Consider the following 27,451-nt stretch of genomic DNA (forward strand, 5'->3'; position numbering starts at 1 on the left):
TTATTGTTTACTTATATGTTGTTAAGACTATAGTTCCAAAACCTTACTGGCTTATTAACTAGTGCATTGAGAATCAATAAATATTTCTTGACTGGTTGACTGACATATAAACCTAAAAAGTTTACAAAACTTTAGAAAGAGGGTAGAGAAAAATAAAAGCATACAGGGAAATACAGTGTTTCTGTATGAGAACTCATAAAATAAATAAATTTTTCTCCCACTAGTTAACTAAATTTACTATCTTTGCAACCAAAATTCCATAGTTTTAGCTGATTCACTTTGTTATAAAGCAGAAACTAACACACCATTGTAAAGCAATTATACCCCAATAAAGATGTTTAAAAAAAAAAAAATCCATAGTTTTAAAATTTTTTACAACCTAATGAAATGATCCTAAAATTCATCTGGGATAAAATTAACAATAAGTCAATAAATATTTAAAAGCATGACTAATATGAGGCAAAATTTACTTCCAAATTAAAACTACGTTATCTATAGTTTTAATAATTAAAACTATGTGGAAAATTAATGAATGAAAACAACAGAAAGCGTAGAAAAGACCCAGCATATAACTGAATGTACTGTTTGCTAAATATGACATTTCATATCAATGTAGAGTTAGAGACTCAATTAGAATTGATTATTAAGTAAACAATGATGGGGTACATAGTAAGCCACTTAGAAATAAATTATGTCCTTGCCTCATGGTATACACTAAATATTACCAGATAGATTAAATAATCAAATATGAAGAAAATGTGACCATAAAATATACATGAAAGGACAGGAGAATGATTCTCTAAATATAACTCCTAGGGCAGAACCATAAAGAAATGAAGGATAAATACAACTACACAACAATATAACGATGCCGTATGTCAAAAGAAGAACACAAATTCTATGTAGAGGCAAAGTGTTTTTACCGAGAGGCAGTGCAGAAAAGACCCAATCGCCTCTGTTACTGGTCCTACCAGAGCTCTTCTTGACCAAACAGGCAAACTTTCACTTCACTTTCAGGGCTGAAGTTGTCCTGAACCTAACCTGTCTGCATTTGTGATCTGAAATGTTCAAATTTAGACTTCTGCCTTTCGTCTCCAGCCTTAATATGTAGACCTTGGGTTGTTACTTACAAATATACCTGTTACTGGGAAATATCAAATATCCATAAATGATACATTGATAAACCCCAAATACATTACTGGTTATGAGTACTTAGAATATTTACTGAAAGACTGTCAAGTGGCCAACTTTCACAAACAAGTTCACTTCTATTGAGAAACGTCAGACTAAACTTGTAATAAGCAACACTATTGAATAATAGCAGCTTTTCTACCCTCTGCCTCAGACTGCCTGAAATTAAGTACCATAGTTAAACTGTTTAGACTTGTTGGCTGCAGCATACGTACTCTAGATTTAAGAGCCCTATTTGACTAATAGGCAGTTCATGCAGATCTTTAATCCCTTAGCCAGCTTCCAATGTAGAAACAGTAGTTTATGATTACATTTATTGACAACAGCAAGGATAAAAGCAACAATAAATTGAAATTGCATTCATATAGTTCATTCTAAAGTTAAACCCAGCTTAAAATACACATCTAAATAATTCTGACCAAAAACTTAGGAAGTAGGTTCTATTACCCCAATCTCACAGAGAAGAAATTTAGATAAGAAAAAATGCATTACTATTATTTTACTTTTGATCAATTTTATATCATAAGGTAGCAAGCTCTACACAGAAATCAAATATCACCACAGCAATAAGTATGATTTAATTCTGTTTGATGAAAAAGTATTCAATAAATATTACATGCCAAACACTGTGTAAGATACTGCAGACACAAAGATGAAGAAAGCACTGCTTCAAAAAATTCCAAGTTATCAATAAGATCAACTAAATACGATATCTACCAACTTTTCTTTAAACATTAATGAAGGTACACAAATAGACAAAGATTTGCTACACTGAAAACCAAAAATAGCAATGTGTGTGTGAGGAATACTCCCATTAAAACACTGCACTTGGGCTTCCCTGGTGGCGCAGTGGTTGAGAGTCCGCCTGCCGATGCAGGGGACATGGGTTCGTGCCCCGGTCCGGGAAGATCCCACATGCCACGGAGCGGCTGGGCCCGTGAGCCATGGCCGCTGGGCCTGCGCGTCCGGAGCCTGTGCTCCGCAACGGGAGAGGCCACAACAGTGAAAGGCCCGCATACCACAAAAATACCCAAAAAAACAACACTGCACTTAAAAAGCTGGGTTAGCATAAGTTTGGGCCCATATTTTACTTGGATCTCTGTAATATAAGAGGCCAGCTAGGAAGTGGCTAAGCTAGGTCTATTCAAATACTAAATCTACTCAGAGGCCACAGGTACTCTCAATATGCAGCATTTAAGCTCTAGTAGTAGGACAGACCCAAGAAAAGCCTCGAAATAGTCTATACTGAGAAATAAAATATTAATGTCATGTGTCAGGAAATTCTGCAAGGACCCGTAGATAAATAAACAGTAAGAAGTAAAAGGAGAGTGAAAAAGAGTAGAATATAAACCACTCAACATAAGCCTCTAAACAAGTCTATGAATAATGCTAAGAAACACAACCACTAAAGCAGGAATTTATCTAAATGAGAATAATTTCATGGGACAGTCTGAACTTAAATTTTGAAAGAGGTACATTAGAATATCCAGAGATAAAAACAAAATTTTTAGTGAAATTATGTGATAAAAAGGTATAAAGATATGAATAGACAGATAAGAAAGGGGATGTGTAAGAAATCTTGGAAATGAAACATACTAATTTTTTTCTTTTTTTTTTTTTTTTTTTGCAGTATGCAGGCCTCTCACTGTTGTGGCCTCTCCCGTTGCGGAGCACAGGCTCCAGATGCACAGGCTCAGTGGCCATGGCTCACGGGCCCAGCCGCACTGCGGCATGTGGGATCTTCCTGGACCAGGGCACGAACCCATGTCCCCTGCATCGGCAGGCAGACTCTCAACCACTGCGCCACCAGGGAAGCCCCAGAAACATACTAATTTTTAAAGAAATAAAATAGATGAAATAGACTGATAGAGGTGAAGAAAGAATTAATGAATTTGAAGGTGATGTTGAATAATTCATGAAGGACCCAACTCAGAAAGGAAAGGGGACTTAAAATTAAAAACATGAAGGAGGCCTTTAGAGACAGAAAATTAAAAACATGAAGGAGGCCTTTAGAGACAGAGACGTGAGAATTACAATCATGTAAGTCCAGGAGAAGAAAATGGAATGACTAAGACAGAAACAGTATTTAAACTGAGAATTTTCAAGAATTGAAGATCTGTGGATCCATATTGAAAGTGCACTCAGTATTGAATATGGTAAATAAATGTAAAATCCACACCTAGACACGTAATAGAGAAACCAAAGAATACTGGAATCAAGATAAAATCCAAAAAGCTATCAGCCACATAATAGAGAAACCAAAGAATACAGGAATCAAGATAAAATCCAAAAAGCTATCAGCCACATAATAGAGAAACCAAAGAATACAGGAATCAAGATAAAATCCAAAAAGCTATCAGCTAGAAGGAGGGAAAAGATTACTTAAAAAGGAACAATACATGAGCAATAATAGTCATTGTAAAATAATGGAGTAACATCTTCAAAGTGCTGATAAAACATAACCATCATCCTGAAAATTTATATTTAGCTAAACTATCAAAAAATAATGAGGGACCTATTTTAGCAATTTTCAGACATACAATATCCAAGAAACCTTACCATCCAGGGAGCTCCTACTAAAATAACTATCTAGGTGTGCTTGAGAAATGATATACTTCAGAAAAAAGAAAGGAGCCTAGTAGGAAAACATAGCATAGGAGAAACAAAAGTGGGCAGAGAAATGGGAAAAAAAAGTCAAAAATTTAATCAACTACTAACTGCAAAACATATGCACACACAGAAACACACACATGCAAACACTAAAAGTAAACAATGGACAATAGTAAACACAATGGATGGGAAAATAGAGGTTTAATAAGTAAGTTAAGTGTTGTTTGGCTAACATATAGAATTAAAAGTATTAGCTAAAAATGTGTTAAAGAATAATAGCAACCACTATCAATCCAACAAAAGGGTAGAAAAATAGGGAAAGAAGAAACAAAGAAAGAGGATGACATAAAATAACACGAATAGAAGAAAACCCAAATATATCAACAATCACAATTTATGTAAATAAACTAAAGGCAAAGACAGGGATTATTAGAGTATATAAAAATATCACAGTTCAGATAAAAACAAAGGGATAGAAAAAGACTTGTTAGCAAATTCTTATCCAAAAAAAATCAGCATAGCAATATTAATATCGATCAAATAGATTTAAAGGCTACACATATTTCTAGTAATAATGAGAGTGACTATGTACTCTAATAGTAGAGATGTTATAGTAATCATGATTCTGTATGTGCCAAACACCATAACTCTGTAAACAAAGCAAAAGCTGACAAAATTATAAGAAAGTGACAAATCTACATTCATTCAACATCAGAAAAGCAGCTAAAGCAATATACCTCATTTGCAGATTGAAAGGGAAAACAATATGACTATCTCAACAGATTCACTCATTCAACTTATTCAAGTAACATTTATTGACTGCAATGTGTTAATCATTATAAATACAATAAGTGAACAAAAGAAGAAAGTCTTCTTTGTTCAAATGGAGCTACTCTAGTTTTGGACAGTAAAGAAAATAAACAGAATAAATTGTAATTGTTAGAAATCATTACATGGTGTAACAAACAGAAAAGAATGGGAGTTATTAGGAATATGGCATGTAGGATTGTAATTTTAAATGGTGTGGTCAGAGTGGGCTCCACGGAGAAGGTGACAGTTGAGGAAAGATTTGAAAGAGGTGAAGGCAGAAATATCTAGGGGAAGAGAGGAATGAGCTGGTGCAAAGGACCTGAGGCAGAGGTGAGCCTGGCACATGTGAGGGAGACTGAGGAGGCCAGTGAGGCTTGAATGACAGGGGACAGTGGTAGGACCTGCCAGGGCCTGATTATAGGGGTCTAGTGTAACCTTGAAGGCCTCATAGGTATAAGGATGCAGAAGAGCATTTGATAAAATTGATCACTCTAAAACAGAACTAGAAACAGAAGGAAATTTATTAACCTGGTTTTTGTTTTTAAACTCAATTTATTTTTTGGCCATACCACGCAGCATACGGGATCTTAGTTCCCCAACCAGGGATCAAACCTGCGCCCCCTGCAGTGGAAGCGTGAAGTCTTAACCACTGGGCCGCCAGAGAAGTCCTTAACGTGGTTTTTAATATTCTGTGGCATCACTGTGCCGTAGCTTTTTTGCTTGTTTGTTTTTGCTTGTTTTGGGTTTTTTTTTTTGCAGTACACGGGCCTCTCACTGTTGTGGCCTCTCCTGTTGTGGAACACAGGCTCCAGATGCGCAGGCTCAGCAGCCATGGCTCACAGGCCTAGCCCTTAACCTGGTTTTTAATCAAAAAACTAATAGCCAACATATACTTAAGGTGAAACTTCCAGGCATTGGCTTTAAGATCAGGAACATGAAAAATACCTCATCGTTATGACTTCTCCACTATACTGTGTCAATGCTATAGAATTAGGGAAAAAAAGGTATAAAATGAGAAAGTACAAGTTGAAGCTATTACTATTTTTTGTACAACACGCTTGTCTATGTAATAAAGCCAAAAACAGGTATACTGGATTCAAAGTCAAGAAAACAACAACCCAATAATAATAAATACTCATATGTGCTTATTATGTGCCAGGCACTCTTACAATCAATTAAACATACTGATTTCTTTACTTCTCACAATAACCAAATAACATATGTACTCCTATTCTCATTTTTCAAATGGAGAAACTGAAACACAGAGAGGTTAAATAATTTCCCCAAGATTACACAGCTAATAAAGTAGAGGAGCTGGGATTTAAACCCAGGTATTTTAGGTCCAGTGTCTGGCCATTTATCATCCACAACACAACACTCCTATACCCCCAGAAAAACCAACCATCAAATGCAATACAAAATCAAAAGATCTCTATAACAATATTAATAAATATATCTAAGAACAAATATAATAATACATATTTTCTAGATAAAATTACCAAAAAAGTTAAGAAATGAATGACATAAAAGGCCTGAAGAAATGAAGAGAACTACAGGTATCAGTTTTACCAAATGTATGTTAAGTATAATGCAACTGCAATAAATATTTTGAAGGATTTTCAGTGCAAGTTGATGGAATTTTATAAGAGTAATAAAAGAAAGTAAAGGACCAATAGCTAAGAATATTTGGGGAAAAAGTGAGGTGGGAAGATTTGTTCTACATGATATCAAGACTTACTAGAGCTATTAGAAAGCAATCTGATTAACCATCTGTACCATTTATTATAGTTCTTAAAAGCTAGGAACAGAAAATTACTGTCTTATCAAGACAAAGAATATCTATCTCAAAACATTTAATATCATACTTAGTATTAAATGTCAACAAGAGGAATCCCCTTAAAATCAGGGGGAAAAGATATCCATTTTACAACTATTCTTTTTTATTATTCTGAAAGTTCTAGCAGGTTTAATGGCAGTGAACGTATAAGGAATAATTATTATAAAGAAGACAAATATCCGTTGTGGATGGAATTAAATTTCTAGTAAATACAGGAGAATATTGAAAATTGTCGAATAGAGTAAAGCTCAACGAAATTGCAGAATGCATGATAAATATGCAGAAACCAACAGCATTATTCCATTTTAGCACAATCTCAGATGTGCTAAATGAGATGGAAAAATACCTTATTTTCAATATTTAGGGAAATATGAAATACCTAAAAGTAATCTTATCAAGACATATGGTAGAGCTTTAGAGAACAGCTTGGGCTAGTGTAAAATGGGATGTAACAAAACATAAAAGAACAGAAAAGACTAGAATAAGGTCAGAAACAGCACATTTTTTTTAAAGCATCATGAATAAGTTGGAAATTTTATAATTATGCAGTTAATAATGCTGAGCAAATTGGTTACTATTTTGAAGAAAAAAATTCACTCTGTGAAAAGTAAGTACCATGTAAATGAAAGATACAAATAAATTAACTAAACTACTTCTGTATTGATCCCCTCTGATTATGTTTCGTCCTTTACCTCAAATGCACACCCTCCCCCTCCCACCACTCTTCACCTGGCTGATCCCTAAAATTCCATCATTACTTAGGTTAGAAATTAATTTCTCCAACAAGCCTTCCTTGAGCCCTCACTACACACCCCCAAGATTGGGCTTGATCCCCCTCCTGTGTACACATTTCCTTTAACCTAAGACTCACCTCACTAGATTGTAATCATCAGTTCTGCAATTAGAAGATCCGTGAGGGACCACGTTTTAGTTCTCACTGTAGCCCTAGTGCATTTCCATTGGACATCTAAATACATATATTCTTCCTGAAACTCCCTTTCTACTCTCTGCCCCTCACTGCAGCCCTCTCTCCATTCTACTGAGACAGTTTCTCATTTTTCAAGTGTTGAGGATTTCAAGAGTACCTGACTCGCTTTTAGAGCTTGGACCTAAAATGTTTTCAAACAGCTGGTTCGTTGTGGCTCTCGTGAAACCGTGGGGTTATGGAAAGATGCTCATAAAGGTATCCCTCTACTAACTCTCTTGCTATCCTTAAAAATCTCTTCTGCGCACAGGTTGTGATTTGAGATTTCTCTTTATTGTGTTGACTTCTGAATAGTACTTTTCCTTTTGAAATAATCAGATTAGCATGTTTCATCTCCCTCCATCCAGTAATTCAGGATTTTGTTCTTAGTGGACGACTAGCAGATAACTACCATGTTAATTCACTTTGTCTTGCCACTCTTTTTTAGTGACCTTTTCCTTGAGTAACTTATGGATTGTCTGATAAAGACTTGCTTTAAGGAGCATTTTTTCATAGAAGCCTGCCCCTTCCCCAGCCCTGACATCCCCATATCAGGTGTGCTGAGGAGGTTCCTGAACTCTGTGTCATGGGGACAATACCCTGACCCAACACGTATGGCCTCACCACCACCATCTTGTTAGATTTAAATCAGTCACCAGAGGGCCAGAGTCCTCAAGTCTTCCTCAAGCTCACATCCCAAAGCCATATGGCTCTGTAGGCAATGAAGCAGATCCCCTCTCCATCACAACCCTTCCATTCTCCTTCCCTGCTTCTCAGTGGTTACAATGCCACTACTTCAGGGCATCAAAATAGACTGACTGTGGTCTTTTCTCACCCAAATCCATCTCAGCACAGTCCATTCTCCCGAAAGCACTGTTTCAGTCTTTATACTCCATAGTTTGTAAAACCCGTAGGTGTTCCAAGGCCTTTACTTGCAAACCACCATTCCTATTTCCCAAAAACTCCCTGTTATGCAATTGTTCTATCAATACCTTCTGGTAACACCAGAGTCATCATTACTCACTGAAAAAAATAAGCTAGACTCTTCTGATTCCTTATATTTTTTATGTTGTTTGCTCCTTCTAACTTGTACAAATGTGGCCCTTCAATTGTTATTTGCAATCGTTTCTGTCCTTTCTGCCCCCACCCCGCCCCATATACCACTTTCAACACACAGTCATTCCTTTCCCTTTCAACCGGCTGTGATCTTGCCTTCTTTCAACACACATAGTACTTTCTATTTCCTTTGGAGGGATTATGTATGACCCTAACATGAATTCTTACCATTTGGTTACATGCTTTTTTCTCTCTTCTGGATGACAAATTTCTTGGGAGCAAAGACACTGTTTTAATCATTTTTCTTTCCTCCACGTACAGTGTGTGGTGCTTTGCTCATAGCAGATGTTCAAGAAAAGAAGTTGAATTAAAAAGAAATGCCTATGGATTTTATTAATATCCTGTATTTCATTTAATAGACATGCTCAGTTCTAAATGGTTCTGCTATACTAATTTTTTTACTCTTTTTAATTTTATTCAGGACTGACAAGAAAAAAGAAAGTTATTGATTTGTGCAAATTTTATTTTTTAAAAAAACCCTAAAAGTAACAATCAAAATATTATTTTAATATAAAACAATTTAAATTACTTTAGATGCAGAAAAACATTAATATTGTAGGGCAGGGCTTCCCTGGTGGCGCAGTGGTTGAGAGTCCGCCTGCTGATGCAGGGGACACGGGTTCGTGCCCCAGTCCGGGAAGATCCCACATGCCATGGAGCGGCTGGGCCCCTGAGCCATGGCCACTGAGCCTGCGCGTCCGGAGCCTGTGCTCCACAACGGGAGAGGCCACAACAGCGAGAGGCCCGTGTACCGCAAAAGAAAAAAAAAAATTGTAGGGCATAAGAATAAAATGTTGGAGGTGGGGTGAGGAGAACAACATAAGTTCAGAGTGTACTCCATTAGCAACCTAAGAAAAAGAGGCAGCTGTTCAGAAAACCTAGTGAAATGATAATCACACCTGGTCTTTTTTAAAAAGCTAGTCAAACCCACATCTCTGCCATATAAGCAAAGAAGCTAATCGAACACTGAAGAAGAAATATAGTTCCAGAAAAGTATGATTCTAATTAAGAAACAACTAAACAATGTCTTGATAAAAAGATGCAACCATTTCAGAACTTTCACAAAGTAGTGCATTGTTCTTCTAGATCATTGGTTTTAAACCAAGGGTACACATCAGAATCACGTAGGAAATTTTAAAAATCCACCCCGGAACACCAAAATTGTTGTCTTTCACTGAGAGAGGAGGGGAATGTGCATATGTATTTTAAAATATCTACAGAAGTGATTCTGCTTTACACCCTATGACAGAGGCAGGGTTTTATGGATCTAAAGCTATACAATATGGGGGGAGAGTCTCTTCAGGAGAAAAGGATACAAAATTAGGAAGCAAACGGTATGTAGGATGACCTTGATTAGAGTTCCTCTTTTATCCCAGCTATGGTATTACTTTATTACTATATTTTCATTACCAAAAATAAAATAAAGAAAATTGTCATTACCAATAATAAAAATAATGGCCAACACTATTATTTATTGAACATTCTCTCTCTCTCTCTCTCTCTCACTGCATGACAGATACAATGCCAGTCCCTTCATATGTACGCTTAATTCAACTTTCACACTCCTATGAGATGAAGTACAACTAATTATCTTCACTCTGGATGTCGAAACTGTTTATTGAAGCAATGTGTTCAAGGTTAAACACTTACTAAACATTAAACTATTAGCTCAGTCACTTAGAGCAGGTACTTGGGATCAAGGCTACAAATACGGTTCCTCAAACTTACGGGCTCAGTTGTTGAATAACCTGAGTATGAACTATACACCGGACATACTATTCTGCAGGTACTTGCTGTTGTACCTAGTCAGGCTGCGAAAGAATGTATAGGTGCATCAAAACAAATGTCAGTTAAAGGAATTAAATCAAAGGGCTGTTCTGACCTTTTGTTTCACCATGAACATCATTCTGCCTTCCTCTTGGCCCAGAAGCCACTGGCCTGCAGTTCAAACAGTATTTCACAAGATGGCTCCCTTGCTATTTTTAGCTGCAACTTACATCATAAAATCCTACATCACCGTTGAATAATGGCAAATCTATAGGAAGTTACATATTTCTTAAGTTGCTTTTTGATTTTTTTTTGTTCACAAGATAGTTATAAAATCTACAACTGAAGCTAAATGTTGAAGGAAAATTCTCTCACAAAAGAATTGTGCCAAAGAACAACAATAATCATCTACCTGCATATTGTTTCCAGCTTTTTATTCAATACATTGGAACTGCGTCCTATCCTCTTTTCAGCTATGAAAACATGTGGGAGGAAGGAGAGAGATCCAGTGAGGGAAGCAGGAGTAAGAGAGCACATTTAAGTAGCACTAGAGCTTCACCCACCACCCCACTGGTGAGAACATCCCAGAGTGCACAGGACAAGGTAAAACAGCTCACTTCAAAGTCCTTCTCAGTCCCCACATGCCTCTCACAGTGAGAGCATCTCACTGTTCTGGACTGGATTCTAAGTGTTTAAGATGTGCACCTTAATAAAACATGACCACTAAATGTTGGCCAACTATTTCATCTGAAGCTCAAGCCAATAAACAGAGATCTGTTCAAGGTGTAATGAAATGATATTTCTATAAATGGTAGGAAATTCATGTGCCGTTTAACTGCCTCTTATTATCTGGTTCTCCTCTTATCCCAAGAGGGGAGAAGAATGATCCAACAGCATCAGGAAGTGGGGAACTATTTCTTAGCAAGAAATCTGGATAACTTACATTTTCCCACATATAGAGAGAGATTATAATCAGGGATCTGAATTGTGATAATGCATTTTCTGGAAATCACACCTTAAATGTTATTGTTAAAAGAATCTTCCTATAAGAACTTCAATATAATTTGATCTTATCTTCCTGATCATACATGACATCAAACAATAAAATAGCAATAAAGAAAAGCAATAAAGAAAACCATACTACCTACTGGAAAACATTCTGTCTTTGATGAAACTTTGGTCTGGCTCTTCTGAGCTCTTGCTGTGACTGAGCCTTGGGTTCCCGTGTCCTTTTTTGTAAAGTCCAGTTCTAGTAAGAATCCTGTTCAGTCAGTTTAGCCAGAATCCCCCATCCTCAGTATTTGATCACCCTCGATATCTGATCAGTTTCCTTATCCTCCCATCATCGTTGCCCAGGTGATATCTGATTACCTCTGATAGGCCTTTAGCAAGAATCCTGTTAGGTAGGTTTGGCTAAAATCACCCCTTACTCCCTGTGTTTCCTTTAAGTAATTTTCTATCCACTGATTCCCCACCCTGCTCCTTGGCTATAAATCCCTACTTTGCCTTGCTGTATTCAGAGTTAAGTCCAATCTCTCTCCCCCAATACAAAACTCTGTTGCAGTGGTTCCTACACCTATCACAGTGACCCTGAATAAAGTCTGCCTTACTATTTATTTAATGAGTGTCATAATTTTTTTAACACTGTAAACAGTCAAATGATAAAACTATACAATTCCTCTAAAAGGAATATGTTAGACATAATAAATGCAATTTTTTTTTCTTTTTTCATTTTAGAAAGTTGGATCTTGGAGGACATTCATAATCTGAATTGCCAAGAAAGCTACACTATCTTTGATATGCAATAATTTTCCTCAATTGCAAACTCACTTAAATCTACCTTCAAGGATACTGAGGGTGGTATAGCACAGTGACTAAACCTGTAGGCTCTAGACCCCAAATATCTGGGATTGAATTCTAGCTTTTCCACTCCGTCAGTGAGAAAACTACTAAAACCAAACAGAAAAACCCTGTGCCTCAGTTTCCCCATTTGTAAAGCATAATGAGGATTATGTGATATACTACACATAAAGGACATGGTATGGTGCTTGGCACATGGCAAACAGTCAATGAGTATCAGCCAGCTAATGTTACTTTTCCGGCCATAAAGCATGGCTCAGGTACTACCAGTGGTGCTCTGAAGAAATGTCCACTGTTGAATGAAAACAACGGTGGTAAAAATGGTGACACGCATGCTGACACTACTTTTCCCACTGAAACATGCTTAGAGTAAGGAGGAGTGGAGCCAATATTCTTTTTCATGCTTTTCATTGCACAGATTATGCCATGGAACAAAAACAGCTATTTGATACCAATCAAATAATAGACGAAGCGCTCTATGTTACCGCAATTCACCGTTTCCTGTCACAGCCAAGCAGGCATTGGCAGCTATCGGGTATTTCATCCTTCATTAGCAAGGGGTAAACATAATAATTGTATCATGGCAAAGCCTGTTATTTTGGAGGAACTACTTCAACATCTCTCACGGGACTGATGGAAAGTATCTTGTCTGAGATGGCCTAGTATTTTTCTATATTCACAATATAAAGAACCACAAATTGAGAGGGAAAAGGCACCTGAAGTTTTTAAACAAAATCATAAAATGTAAGAATTGGAATGGCCAATAGAATTCTAACCCCATCATTACACAAATATGGAAAGCTGAGACCAATAAAATTGAAGTATTGGTAGTAATTAGGTAGCAGAGGTTGAAGAGACAAAATGCAAAGTTTTCAAGTGTTGAATGTCCATATTTAATACAATTTAACATGAAATTATGGTGTAAGGAACTATGCTTGTCTTGGCTATTACCTTGGGGCAGTAATTCAAAACTCATCAACTACTGTCAGTGTCAGAAAGGAAAAGAGAGAGAATGTGACAGCCAACCTACCTGAAAGATGTATAGTTATCCAGATACTGAACTTAAGTGACGACAGCTGAAGCTAGGTCATTTACATGAAAGAATACATCACCCAAACCATTAAGGGACATTGGTTAAACTCAATTTAAATTTAACATCCAACATCTTTTAAGATCCATCTCAGATATGAGATTAGATTTCCATGCGTTCTTTGAGTTTGACAAATTAAATATCTTCAAACTAATTTATTTGTGTATCTTATTTTTTTTTAAATACACTAAAAAAGAAAATTAAGGAGGTACATTTTCATGTTTAAAAACTTCATATGCTCAACATCAAGACAGTAAGGCCATTCAGTCTAAGTATCATACAAGGTTTTCTCACACATAGTAAAGGTAGATATACCTTGCTCAATTCAATATTTACAAGTAAAAAGTGCTGGAGGATCCATCAGAGCCCAGTGCTTTTCAAGCTGATTTTCTGCAAATTACTTGTACATTTCCCAAAGGTAACAATGGCATCATCCTTTCATCTAGAGAGGTAGAGTCTTGAAACTAAGTCCTTAACCATTAGGAGGGAGAGATGAACAAAAAAAGATACACAAAAAGAGATACACAAAAAATTTATGGTAAAACACATATACCTTGCTTTTCTCAACATATGACACAATACAGGTCAGAGGGTATGAATGCTGACCCTGCAGCCAAGCTCTGTGGGTTTAAAACCCCACTAATGCCACGTACTCACTGCATGACTCAGGCATGTTATTTAAACTTCTCAATGCCTCCCCTTTGCTTATCCCAAGATGGGAAGAATGACAGCAACTCCCTTATAGGGTCGTGGCAAGGATGACAATGTTTGAATACGTACATAAAGTACTGAAAAGAGTACCTGGTACATACTGAATGTTATTTTTTTTTTTTTGCTATTATTATATTATTATACAAGGGACCATACAAAAGACAAACCTTTCAGTCCGATGCCACAATTTTCCTGACTTCTCAATGTCTCTTGGGTTTTATAGGTCTTACCAATCTACACCTCTTATATATTTCTGTCAAGGAAAGAACCATCAGAAGCTCAAATAATCTACCTCATAATAGTTGGTGACTCACTGATCATGTCTATTAATTTTTATTGGTTCTGTCCTACCTAATGGAAATCTTTGCTTTATGTGGGTAATTTCCTTTGCTCTCTAGAATTTATCTTCCACAATTTCCCACAGACAGTAGAATATGTGCTCTAAACCTTGGGACTAGGAGAAGATGGTGGGGAAAAGCCCATCCCCCAAACTCTGGGAACATTTGAACTGGAAAGATGTATAAAAGGAAATTAACACTGACTGAGAATCAACTATAAGGGCAGGACTGTGGTATCCTAGGCACTTTGGGTATATTTTCCTCAATTAATTCCCAAAGTAAAATTCTGGAAAAGATGTCTCAAAACTTATTTATACTAAGGCTCAGAAATGTTAAGTAAAACACACGTGAGCATTGAAAGTGACACAGTCAGAGTTTAAATGCACACCTATCTTACCTCCAAGCCTTGTCCTACTATGGAAACAGGCTGCCTGCTCTTGGATACATCCCACTACCCCTGCCCCACCATGGACAGACACGTACAGGCACAAATAGTTCAATTTTCTGTTTTATATATTTGGCATTCATAAGGTTTAATTTAAATGAAGGATTCCAGGGGTGGGGGACAGGGAAGGAGTACGAACATCACTGTTCCACACTACCTTGTATCCGTACTTAATTTCTTACACAGTCTCATTTGAGCTTGAAGTGAAACACGAACACAAAAAAAGATAATTACAAGGGCTTCCCTGGTGGCGCAGTGGTTGAGAGTCCGCCTGCCGATGCAGGGGACACGGGTTCTGCCCCAATCTGGAGCCTGTGCTGCGCAACGGGAGAGGCCACAACAGTGAGAGGCCCGCGTACCGCAAAAAAAAAAAAAAAAAAAAAAAAAAAAAAAAAGATCATTACGAGAAGGCCTGATCGTGCCCTAAATGTGAACCCTTAATACATTTTTCTCTTTTCTGTAATCTCTTCACAGCTATGAAGACTATCTCAGATTAAGTCCTTTACCCAAATTTCAGTCTATTAGAAAACCTAATCCTGGAATGCAAGTAAGAAATCAACAAGACACTCCTAAAGATAGCTCAGGACAACAGCTATAAAAATACTGTTTCCTTGTTTCCATAACAATCCAGAGCCTATAGATAGAGAATATGGAAGGATTTTCCACTCAGTAGAAGGAAGTGAACTGAAATGTACTAACTGGTAGCTAACTATACTTATGTTATCCTGCTGCTCAGCCTGCCCACATTGAATTAAGTGGAAGGAACTTCTGAGGCCCCCATTCACACTCTGTGTTCACAGTTTAGAAACACAAATCCAAAGTGAAAACAAGTAATATAAAAAACTGGAAAAGAAATATCATCTTTTAAACTCCTTTAAAATTGTGCCTTCCCATTCCCAGCCTATTTTCCTGGTCTAGTTTTTTTTTCCTTTATCCAGTACCACTTTTTAAATTCTTATATTTGCATGCTTTTCTTGTTTTTGTTCTGTTTAATTTTTATTGAAATATAGTTGATTTACAATGCTGTGTTAGTTTCAGGTATACAGCAGAGTGACTCAGTTATACACATGTACGTGTGTGTGTGTGTGTGAGTGTGTGTGTGTGTGTGTGTGTGTGTATAGTCTTTTCCAGATTCTGGCTTTGTAGGCCATATAGCCTCTGTTGTACTATTCAACTCTGACATTATAGTGTGAAGGTAGCCAAAAACAGTACTAAAACAAATTGTTGTAGCTATATTCTAATAATTATATAATAGGAGGAAGGCTGAGTTTTTAAAACCCAGAATGTCAGGAATGGGGATGGTAATACTCTAGTTTTCTAAAACATAACATTTCTTATCATGTTTACAGAAAACAATTCAGAATCTGCAGGAGTTTGGAAGAACTGAAAATATTTGACACTATAATATCACTCAGAGCTCAGCAGAAACATAAGATTTTCTTAGTTTTAGAAATGTATTTTCACATGGTTTCTTTCTGAGCACTATACTCAGTTCTCTAAGCAGTTATTTAGTTGGCCAGCATCTACATGAGCATATTGCTATGATGTTTCTAATACGGTATTTTTTCTTAATTTTTGAAGTGCTACAAAATGTTACTTTCTATCAGTCTGAAAATTAAAGCAGAAATTATTCAAGCCAACGGCTTTAAACGCTTTTGAGAATGACAGACCATTTTGAGAATCCGATATACATTTTGGGCCCTCTCTCCAGAAAAGGAGATTATAAGCCCTTGAGGGTTACCCTTCCAGAGGTTCACAGAAATTGAATCACAAAGCTCACTTCAGTCTGTACTGGACAATGAGGAAAAATGGAGAAATACAGAATATTCTTTTAAAATGATCAATTTTAACTGCACAGTAGCTAACTAAGCATTATGAAATATATTATCCTTTGAGTTTTCATAAAATCCTGGGAGATGGCAAGCATAACTATTATTATTCACCTACTAGAAAGTCATTTGGACTATTCACATGAGGAAATAATTCAGAGAAGTTCAATGATCTGGTCAAAATCACACAGTGAATAACGTTAGAATCAAGACAAATCCAGGTCTTCTATTTACAAATTGTATTTTTTTCCTTGTTTTACACTCTCTTCTTTAGTCCAGTGGTTGGCAAACTTCTCCTGTAAAGGGCCAGATAGTAAAAATTTCAGCTTTGCATGCCATATAGCCTCTGTTGTACTATTCAGCTCTGCCATTATAGCATGAAGGTAGCCAAAGACGATACTAAAGTAAATGGACGTAGCTGCGTTCTAATAATTATACAACAGAAAGAAGGCGGGATTTTGCCCACAGGGTCATAGTTTGCTGACCCCTGCATTATTTTGCTTCTACGTCAAAAGTAAACTCAGTCGTTTAACTTACTTTCCTAAATGGTTTTACTGTTTTTGTATCATCATGATAAGTGATCACTACTAAAATGCAGTTGGCCCTCCATATCCTTGGGTTCCATATCAGTAGAGTCAACCAACCATGGATCAAAAATACTCAAAAGAAAAATTCCAGGAACTTCCAAAAAGCAAAACTTGAATTTGCCGCATGCTGGCAACTATTTCCATACCATTTACATTGTATTTACAATTATTTACATAGCATTTACATTGCTTTAGGTATTGTAATTAATCTAGAGATGATTTAAAGTAAACGGGAGGATATTCGTAGGTTATATACAATCACTATGCCATTTTATTTTTTTTAACATCTTTATTGGATCATAATTGCTTTACAATGGTGTGTTAGTTTCTGCTTTATAACAAAGTGAATCAGCTATACATATACATATATCCCCATATCTCTTCCCTCTTGCGTCTCCGTCCCACTATGCCATTTTATATGACTTGAGCATCCATGGATTTGGATATCTGTGAGGGTTCTGGAATCAATTTGCCCTTAGATACCAAGGGGTGACTACTCTAAATGCTAACGGAATCCCTATATAATATCACCAGTGACAGCAAAATCTCTGCCAAGAAGCTAAAATTAGAATTTTATACATTGATTTTTATTTTCATTTTGAGATAGTTTCACTGATGAAACCACTGTATAGAGAGATAATTTTGGAACACAATCTCCTTCACTAGCACAATATTAGATGTGAAAAATGAAAATCCTATTGCAGTGATGGAGTTAAGGAGACATAGTTTGAGAAAGCAAATTAAAATATAAACTTTTATTTTATTATAATGTTTAATTTATATTATATGTTGCCTTAAAATATAAATTATATGTTGCCTTAAATATCTAAGAGATATATATATTCCACAAAATATATTTTATTATAATGTTACTTATTTTATTGTAATGTTTAATTACTTTGTATATCAAATAACATTCAAGGAGGTATCTAATTAGTATATTTGTTTATGGAAGTTATTAGAGCTGTCACAAAATATCTTGGTTCTTCTGAGCATAAGGTAGGATAGCATCTCCCCACCTACACTCTTGAAGTTGGTCTGACCAATGTCACGTGAGTAAAAACAATGTGTGCACGTATATGAAGCATGATTAGCCAGTGTTCAATTTCCCATGGTCTCCTTTTTTTTTTTTTTTTTTTGGTACGCGGGCCTCTCACTGTTGTGACCTTTCCCATTGCAGAGCACAGGCTCCGCACACGCAGGCTCAGCGGCCATGGCTCACGGGCCCAGCCGCTCTGCGGCACGTGGGATCTTCCCGGACTGGGGCACGAACCCGTGTCCCCTGCATCGGCAGGCGGACTCTCAACCACTGCGCCACCAGGGAAGCCCTCCCATGGTCTCATTCTTATGAGCAAGAACAATGGGCAGGGCCCTCCTGTTGACCCACACAGGTCGTACAATGTGATCAGGAAATAAACTTTTTATTTTGTAAAGTCACCAAGATGTGAGGATCATTTACTACAGAAAATAACTTAGCAGATCCTAATATAGAGGCATAGATTTTTTTTAAATCATATAGAAAAAAAATTTATAAAAATATTAATTTTTATTCTACTCAACTAAGACTAACACCTGTTTCATTATATATTATTCTGACGATCACATTTGGGATTATCTAGGTATCATTAAAATCAACTCATTTCATTAGATCAAAACAAATTAACTAGATGAAGAAACTAGTCAAATCTAACACTTAGCATTGTGAGAATAACTGGTCTGAGCAAACCTTAATTATGTGAAGGCAACATTATATATATTATAAGAATTAAAATGTGTGGATTAAAGCTTTAGGAAAGAATGTATTTTCTTTCTTTGTTAACATTAGTAACAGAAATAAGTGTAGTATAAATTTTAATAAAAATTACTTTAGTAACAAAATTAGCTTACTTTATACTAGTATACTGCTATTCAGTGTACAGCTCTTTTTACATACATAACTTTATTTAACCTTCACAACAGTTCTGATTGTGAGAAACACTAGCCCCATGTGACAAATAAGAAAATTAAGGATAATAGAAGAACTGTGATCTGCTCAAGAATATAACCCTAGTCAGTAGCAAAGGCAGAAACCTAAACTTAAATTTTATGAAATGAAGTCTGATGTTCCTTCTACTGACTCACTCCTTCGAAAAAAACAGGGAGCAATATTTTCGTTCTAAGCTGTACTACGTAAGTACAACTAGGTTAAGTGTCTCCATGGATATGTACAGCACTTCATTAACTTGCAGTATAATATTTATTAGGAGGTCATGTCTGCATCTATTTTTTTATGCATCGAATGATATTAAAACAGAGTTTCCCAACAGTTAAAAAGATGATGCATGACATCTTTGTTAGTTTTATTAAGTAAGTAGGACATGAGCTGATCTCTCAGAAACGGATTTACCATGAGAAGGAATTGTTAGTACAAATGAGTTATAATACTCACTATTTTATATTCATGTACATTCCATTGAGTGAATGGACCATAATTTACTAAAGCATAGCCTTTATGTGGGACAGTTTGAGTGGTTTCCATTTTTATATAGTATAAATTACACTGGGATAAACATTGTCAAATATATGGCATTTTTTAATATTTTGGATTATTTCCTTAGGATAGATTCCCAGAAGGAGAATTACTAGGTTAAAGGGTATGAACATTTTTATGACTCTTGAAACACATTGCCAAATTGCTTTCCAAAAAAAGGTTATATCAATTTACAATGCCACCAGCAATATAGGAAAGTGCCCTTCTCATAATATTCTCACAAGTATTTGGCATCATACAGCTTTTTTTTTTTTGCGGTACGTGGGCCTCTCACTGTTGTGGCCCCTTCCGTTGCAGAGCACAGGCTCCGGACGCGCAGGCTCAGTGGCCATGGCTCACGGGCCCAGCCGCTCCGCGGCATGTGGGATCTTCCCGGACCGGGGCACAAACCCGTGTCCCCTGCATCGGCAGGCGGACTCTCAACCACTGCGCCACCAGGGAAGCCCCATACAGCTTTTAGATTCATAAATTTTGTAGAATTATATATACAATATATATATATATTAGATTTTTAAGGCAACATATAGTTTAAATAACCTCCAATTTCTAATCTGTCCTTTAACTATGATGATTTGATATTTTTATAAGTCTATTTAGAATTATATGTGATGTATATTAATATTTTTTCATAGTACAAACTGCTTTGTCTATTTTGATGTTTCAGCTTGGTGACTGCATGTGTATGTGTGTCAGGAAGCGTACAGAGGATTCAATTTTTGTACCTGGTCAAAAACATATTTTCTTCTGTGATATTTTTTCTGTTGGTTTTTAGCATAGCTTATCATAACTCATCTCTATCTATATTAAGTAATCAAATTATTCTAACGTTCCCAAGGAGTGATTTTTGAAAAACTTAACTCTTGAACTCAACTGTAATTTATGTTGACGTATAAGGCATGGTTCTAAGTGATCTTTTCCATATTGGGAACTAGTTACCTCAATATCATTAATTGAATGATCCTTCATTTTTCTATGTTTTAGATGAAGTCTCATTTGTTATATATTAAATCACCTAATTCTTATTCAAAAAAACAAACAAAGAACAAAAAACAGAGTTTTCATTAAGTTATCTACAGGTACCACTGAAATTACTTATTAAAACCTGCACTCTTTAAACAGGAGCTACTTAGGCTGATTATGATTCATTCCATACCCTTTCTTTCTTTTTCCTTCTCTTGCTGTTTGCCTTTGGAAATGTCACTCTTTGTTAGCATCTCCAGCAAGGGAAACTTAAGCTTAAAGAGGAGAGGTACAACCCATCAACCAAATTTGCCCATGTTTACTGTTTTTGCTTTAAAAATAAAGTTAGAAGGGGAAGAAGTTTAAGATTAGTAATTAACATGCATTTTTTGATGACCTGTGACTTTCAAAAGTTCATAATATCAATATTTTCCCCAGTGGTACTTTAGAACCAAGAGATGGCTGCATGGAATTCCTTTGTGTTTAGAATTAGTCATTATCTGCATCGTACCTTATGTGCATACAAACCACAAGACTTACACATGGACCTAATTTGGCACAGGTACTACTTTTGTAAATACCATGTTATTTTTACAGTACCACATAAATAACAATGCCAATTTTCCAAGAGTAAGATTGCACAAGTCCAGATTTTTTTTTTTAAAGGATTGGGAAGAAAACAAATATGTAGCATAATTACTAGCTTAAAGTAGACAGGCCCAGACAAATGTTATTACGTTTCTTCCCTATCAAATGCAATACTTGAGACAATTACAAAAATATTTTTCTGATAATCATCTCACCTAGTTTTAATCACATTCCGAGCAATATCTGCATATCTAGTGGTCAATCAGATGCTCTATAAAATCTATAATCTATGACAAACGTGCTGCATTTCATATAGTGGTTGGGAAGGGGGAAATGACAAGATTAAAAATAGATTCTGTATTTATTCAGGGCATGAACTTCATGACAATTCTTTGCTTCCAATTTTGGGGTAATTTCATGATCACATCATTTGACAGTGACTGATTTCCCGAAGATTAAAAATATGTTATCGCAAACTTTTCAAAAGTAGGCAAAAATATATAAAAGTATATTTTGTTACAGAATACAAGCAGTTCCTGCCTTGAACACACCCAACATGTGGATGACTACCATTGCAGATACCATAGCCAGCCCTCCTCTCACCGGCACTTCTGGGTTTTTTTATGTCTATACTTTCTTGCTCTGCGTTCTACTACCAAATAATAATAATAATAAAAACACTGCCTCACTCCTGGGAAGATTACATCCTTAATGCTCCTAAATCCCTTTCCAACTAGCACAGGATTCTGAGTACTAGGTGCTCTGAACTAAACCTCTTTGTGCTGATTAACATACGTACGTAATGAGAAAAGATTTGGAGTCTATAATACTATTTATGCAATAATTCTGCTTTACTGCCTATCAAATATAATTTTGCACTCTGCAATCTTAACTACCGTTCAGAAGGCATTTTCTCTGAAGAATAAATGCATTTTAACTTAGAAAATAAACCTATGTGAAGGTTCTGAATGGTAGGAATTGATGTTAATATCCTGAGATAGGTTTTATTTTCATTAATTTTAGTGGATGGGAAGAGAAACAGAGCATCAAAGACCCAAAACAATTTCTTAACTTCAACTTCTGTATTTCAACTGCACAACACCAGAAGTACAGATTTTGGAAAAAGAATTATCTACTTTAACAAACTAGCATAAAGAAAAATGCAATGAGATTGTGGAGTCAGAGCTGGAAGTCACCTTGCAAGATTACCTGCCTTTTAAGCTGCCTGAAGGAAGCTCAATGTTTCCAAAATCCAATATGCAGTTCTCAGAGAACAGCCAAGAGACTAGTGAAATGCCATAGAATTATGAGTCTACCAAATTAATAAGATAGCACCCAACACCCAACGCTGCAATGACATCATCCCCTGGGAAAATGCTGACTGTCAAATTCTACACCACTGCTTCAAGTCTGTTCATTTCCAAGTTCAGACAGTGGTTTCACGAGATTACAACATGCCAACTGGACCTTTCAGTTTTCCTTTTACCTAGATTGAGTTATTGAATTGCTGAAGCTGTTATGACAATGGTCACAGATTTCTGCTCAACTCTTATTTTACCTGTTTAGCATAATGCTTAATTATGCATTAAAAACAGGGGGAAAATTAAATAAAGATTAGAAAAATAAAACTTTAACTTTTTTCCCTGTTTTTTTCTAATCTTTATTTAATTTTCCCCCTGTTTTCTAATGCATAATTAAGCATTATGCTAAACAGGTAAAATAAGAGTTGGCAGAAAATCTGTGACCATTGTCATAACAGCTTCAGCAATTCAATAACTCAATCTAGGTAAAAGGAAACTGAAAGGTCCCAGTGGCTGATTCAAAATACAGAAAAACTAAACATAGAAACTATACACCTGAATCCAATCTCTATAACTCAAGGAGTGGAAAACAAGAGTGCTTTGTAAATACAAGAAATGTCACGCCAAGGAAATGTTTTCCATAAGACCTAACGTGATGCTTTGGGATCTTAAAGTTGCTGTAGACCACAGTGGTGTCTTGTTATTTGCATTCTGACACTCAGAGTTCAGGATGATTCAGTGACAAGCTTGGGCAAATCCGGTCCCTGGCATTCCGATTTACCTTCCACTGGGGAAAACTTTATTATATTTTAATGCCTTCAGGGAATAAAATCACCTTACATCTTATTCGAATCTTTAAATTGACCTCAAAATAGAATACAGTTTTCCATTACATCATTTTTGCCAACTGCCTTTCCTAGAGTTTAAGTGATTTCTTATTAGCTTTAAAATAAAATTTAAAGCACTAACCCTGCCCCTACCCACGGCCCCATTCTCAGAGATAAGTGTATCTCCATTCATAAACTCTCTTTTTAAGATCATGTATCTGTCCACTTTTCATTCTCCTCACGGCCACCTCCATAGTTCAAGTCAACATCTTCTCCCATATGGAGTAATAAAATAACCTTCTCATTCGCCTTCCTGCTTTCCCTTTTGCCCTCTGAACAGCAGCCTGAGTCACATCAGGACTCCCTTCTGCTTCAATCTTTCAGCAGCTTCTCACTGAATTGAGGATATTGTCATGACCTACCAAGTCCTACATCCGCTGGCCCCTGTTCATCTTGCTAACCTCGCTTCTTCTTTGCCATGCTGTGCCCTCTGCCTGAACTCATCTTTGCACTCTTCTTTCCCTGGCTGATTTCTTTTCATCCTTTAGGCTTCCGCTTAACTGTCACCTGCTCTGAGAGCTCTTGAATCAGTCTGCTTTAGAGCACCTGCGACTCCCTGCTCTGACTCCACTACCTACTCTTGATCAGGTACATGAACTTCTTGTAGAGCATTTACTGCCATTGATAATGGTCTTGTTTTTAAGTGCACTGACTGATTGTTGGGTCTCCTCAACCCCAATGTGAGCTCCGGAGGGAGCCTGATCCACCTTGTCTTTCTAGTCTGTCTGAATTAAAGAATAAACCAACAAATAAAAATTGAGGTGGGAAAATGACTAAAATGAAGCTTCCTAATATAACACCATGTATAACATCTTGGCCATTTTTTTAAACTCCTTTTTCTTCACAGGATCAACTAGGACTGCTTATGAACTACCAGCCTGCTGCCTAGATATTCATTTCATTTCAATAGTCAACATTTAGATGCCTCTCTCTTTGTTGTATTAGTCACCAAGGCCTGTTGATTCCCGCATCTAATTATTTCAACCTTTTGTCCTAATCTCATCTTTCAACATCAACTCCAATCCTCCCAATCAATACTCTCACTCCCCTTCTGTGGGTCACAGAAATGGTCTCCTAACTGTTCCCTCACCATCAGTCTCCACGTATTCTCTTCCTGACAGATGCATCTTCTAATGTCACTTTTAACCTGTCACTTCGCTTTCCAAAAAAATCCATGTTCTTAGTACAGTAGGTCCAAAATTCTCAAAAACCAAATTATATTCAACTGTATTCTTCCCATGTGAATCAGTCAATAATATTTCCCATTACTCCTCTAAACAATTCCTCTGGTCTACTCAAATACTTACTTTTCTATCCTTGAAATAAGTCGGGCTCATTCTCCCTTGGTGTTTTTGCTTAGCTATCTCACAGACTGGGAGGCTTTTTCCCCTCCATCAATCTAAACCGAAACATTTTCTTCAAAGCACAGTTCAAATCCAACTTCTCTAAGGAGGAACGGCTTTTCCTCCCCGTTCCAGCCCACATGTTCTTTCCTTTTTCTCAGTTCTTGTAGCACTGAAACCATTGTTCCATGTAATATTTGATTATACAAAGCCTATTTTTGTTATTATTCCATTATTTCCTAATTGTAAGTTTTATCTCCCAAATTTGATTGCAAACAAGGACTGTGTTCTTATTTCCTTTTATTCTCCCAGCAGTGGCAAAAGTAGCATAGATCCAATAGGAGCTACTACGTTGACTTAATGATTTACATGGTTCTAAATCCCTTCAACTACAAACAACAATTTTAGATGACCTGTAACTCCTAAACAGACCATATTCTCTCTTACCCCTAATCTTTCCCACATGAACTCCTGATGCCTGGAATGTTCCCATTCTACCTTTATTCATCTGGGAAATTCCTAATTCTTTTTCCAATCTCAAATAGGACATTTATCAAGGAAAGGGAAGTATTCCTTGCTCCCTTTTTACCCACCCACCTACCCCAGTATCTATGTACAATGTCACTCCTATACATTCCCACTGAATGCTCTTAAGCCATAGCACCTGGCATACTATATTGTAAATGACTATCTGCCCACGGGCCTCCCTGACTGGTCTGTGTGCCACCCAGGCTCAAGTAATTTACCTTTTATCTTTATAGTAGCAGACTGATCATGTTTTATTATTTTTTGAATAAGTAAATGAACAAACAAAAAAGTTAGTAATGAAGCCTGTTTAAAGAGCTAAGAATTTACTGTAAGGTTATCAATTTAGTGTTATGTAATTTCCAACGAGGTACAGTTCATATCATTTAGAATCCCCATTTGTTTTTAATTCCAAAAATAATTATTAAGCACCCACTATGTGTCAGGCACTGGGGATACAGAAAAGACTCAAACACATAAAAATCCCAAAACTTGCATCTTATTAGGTGCGATAAGCAGTGGGGTATGGTGTTTGCTCTGAATGAGCTGGAATCCAGAGAATATTTCTGAGCAGAAGGTTTCTTTCTACATGGATGCTGGCACTGAGATGATGCTGGCTTGGACCAAAATGGTGGCAGTTTGAATGGTGAGCAGTAGTTAAATTACAGATCTACTTTAAAGGCAGAGCCAACAGGACTCACTGATAAACTGGAAGCAAGGAATAAGAGAAAAAGAATAGTCAGGAATGGATGTTAGTCTGTGCAACTGTGAAATGGAATTTGTGAAGGGCTTGGAAGGGTATGATTTTGAAAACAGTGTGTAGATATATGAAGAGATTCTCTAAAATTAGTTCTTAAATTTTAATATTCTATTTTGTATAACTGAACTTCTCTTGGGCATATTTCTAATGAATAGTAAGGGTCACTTTGGCTTCTTAGACAAATTGTTAACACTGAGTAGAAAAATCTGGGACAGTTCAGCCAATGCAGCTCCATGAAGTACTGCCTGTATCAGGCACCCTACAAGAGCAACTGCAACTTCTTCTCCCAGACTGTCTCAAGTTCTATTTTTTAAACAATTAATACAGTGTAGCTTAGTGCTAGAGGTTGCAATTTCTATGATTTCTATAAACCACTTCAAAGATCATACAATTATCATTAGCAATATTAATAATTACACTTTGAATTTTATTAAATAATGACTTGGATATCTCTCAAATGGAGACTTATGAAAGAGGCCAAAATTTTTACCTTGCCCTAGACCATAATCTAGTCCAAGGTCCGAGGAGATGGCCTTGACCTAGAAGTAGAAGACCATGGAGTAAATGTCGGTGACCTAGAATGACTTAATCCACCTAAGACTGAGATAGAACAGTAAGAGATTTGGGCTGTCAGGCTGCTACCTCAACAACCTAAATAATCAGCTACTGTGCTTAATGGCTATAATTTGGGGGTGAGACTGGTAATAATGGTTTATTTTTTTCATGTGTTGAAGTATATGTCTGCAAAACTTACTGAATTTGGGATTCAAAAAATGAGACTGTTTATAAACATAGGATGCAACACTAAGTCTGTATAATGACTAAGTCTCTTGGAGAATAATTTAGTGGTGGTCATGATGAGTTATAACGTGGACATTTGAGTTTTCATTGGGCAGAAACAAACCATTCTCACTCAGTCTGTGAGCTTTTTTTTCCTTCCAGACTCTAAGTAGTTTACACAATAAACAGTTATTTCCATAGTAGAAATGGCCAAGATGTCTAAGCTCCAAAGTTAACCTGTTATTATGGTTAAATATCAAGGTTGCCATTCTTCCAGATTTTCGCAGCCACACAACTTTTGACCTAGCTGATGGAGATGTAAGAGTAAACATAGCTCTTTGACTTCTTAACAAAGGCAAAAATCAACATGCTAAGGTATTTATTTCAGTGGCAAGTGTTCCCGCACAAAGAGGCATTACAGTGGATTCACATAATGACAGGACACTACAAATTCCTCTCAAAGGAAAATTCTAAGCAAGAGTTCATCCATAAATTGTCCATGTTCACTTATTTAGGACTTGGATATAAGGTACTCATTTGAAAACTGTATACACTTCATAATCTATCAATGACATTGAAGAATAAAATTAAAACTTTTAGAATCGTAATTCACACACCCAAA

The 27,451-nt window shown here is 36.4% G+C and overlaps 1 protein-coding gene across 3 annotated transcripts in view; it reads right to left on the bottom strand.

Moving 5' to 3' along the window:
- Window positions 1-27,451, bottom strand: part of KCNK2 (potassium two pore domain channel subfamily K member 2) — a 225,151-nt gene that overhangs the window by 81,601 nt on the left and 116,099 nt on the right. The window lies entirely within an intron of this gene.

This window comes from Phocoena phocoena, chromosome 1 (genome assembly GCF_963924675.1).
Source record: "Phocoena phocoena chromosome 1, mPhoPho1.1, whole genome shotgun sequence".
NCBI lineage: Eukaryota > Metazoa > Chordata > Mammalia > Artiodactyla > Phocoenidae > Phocoena > Phocoena phocoena.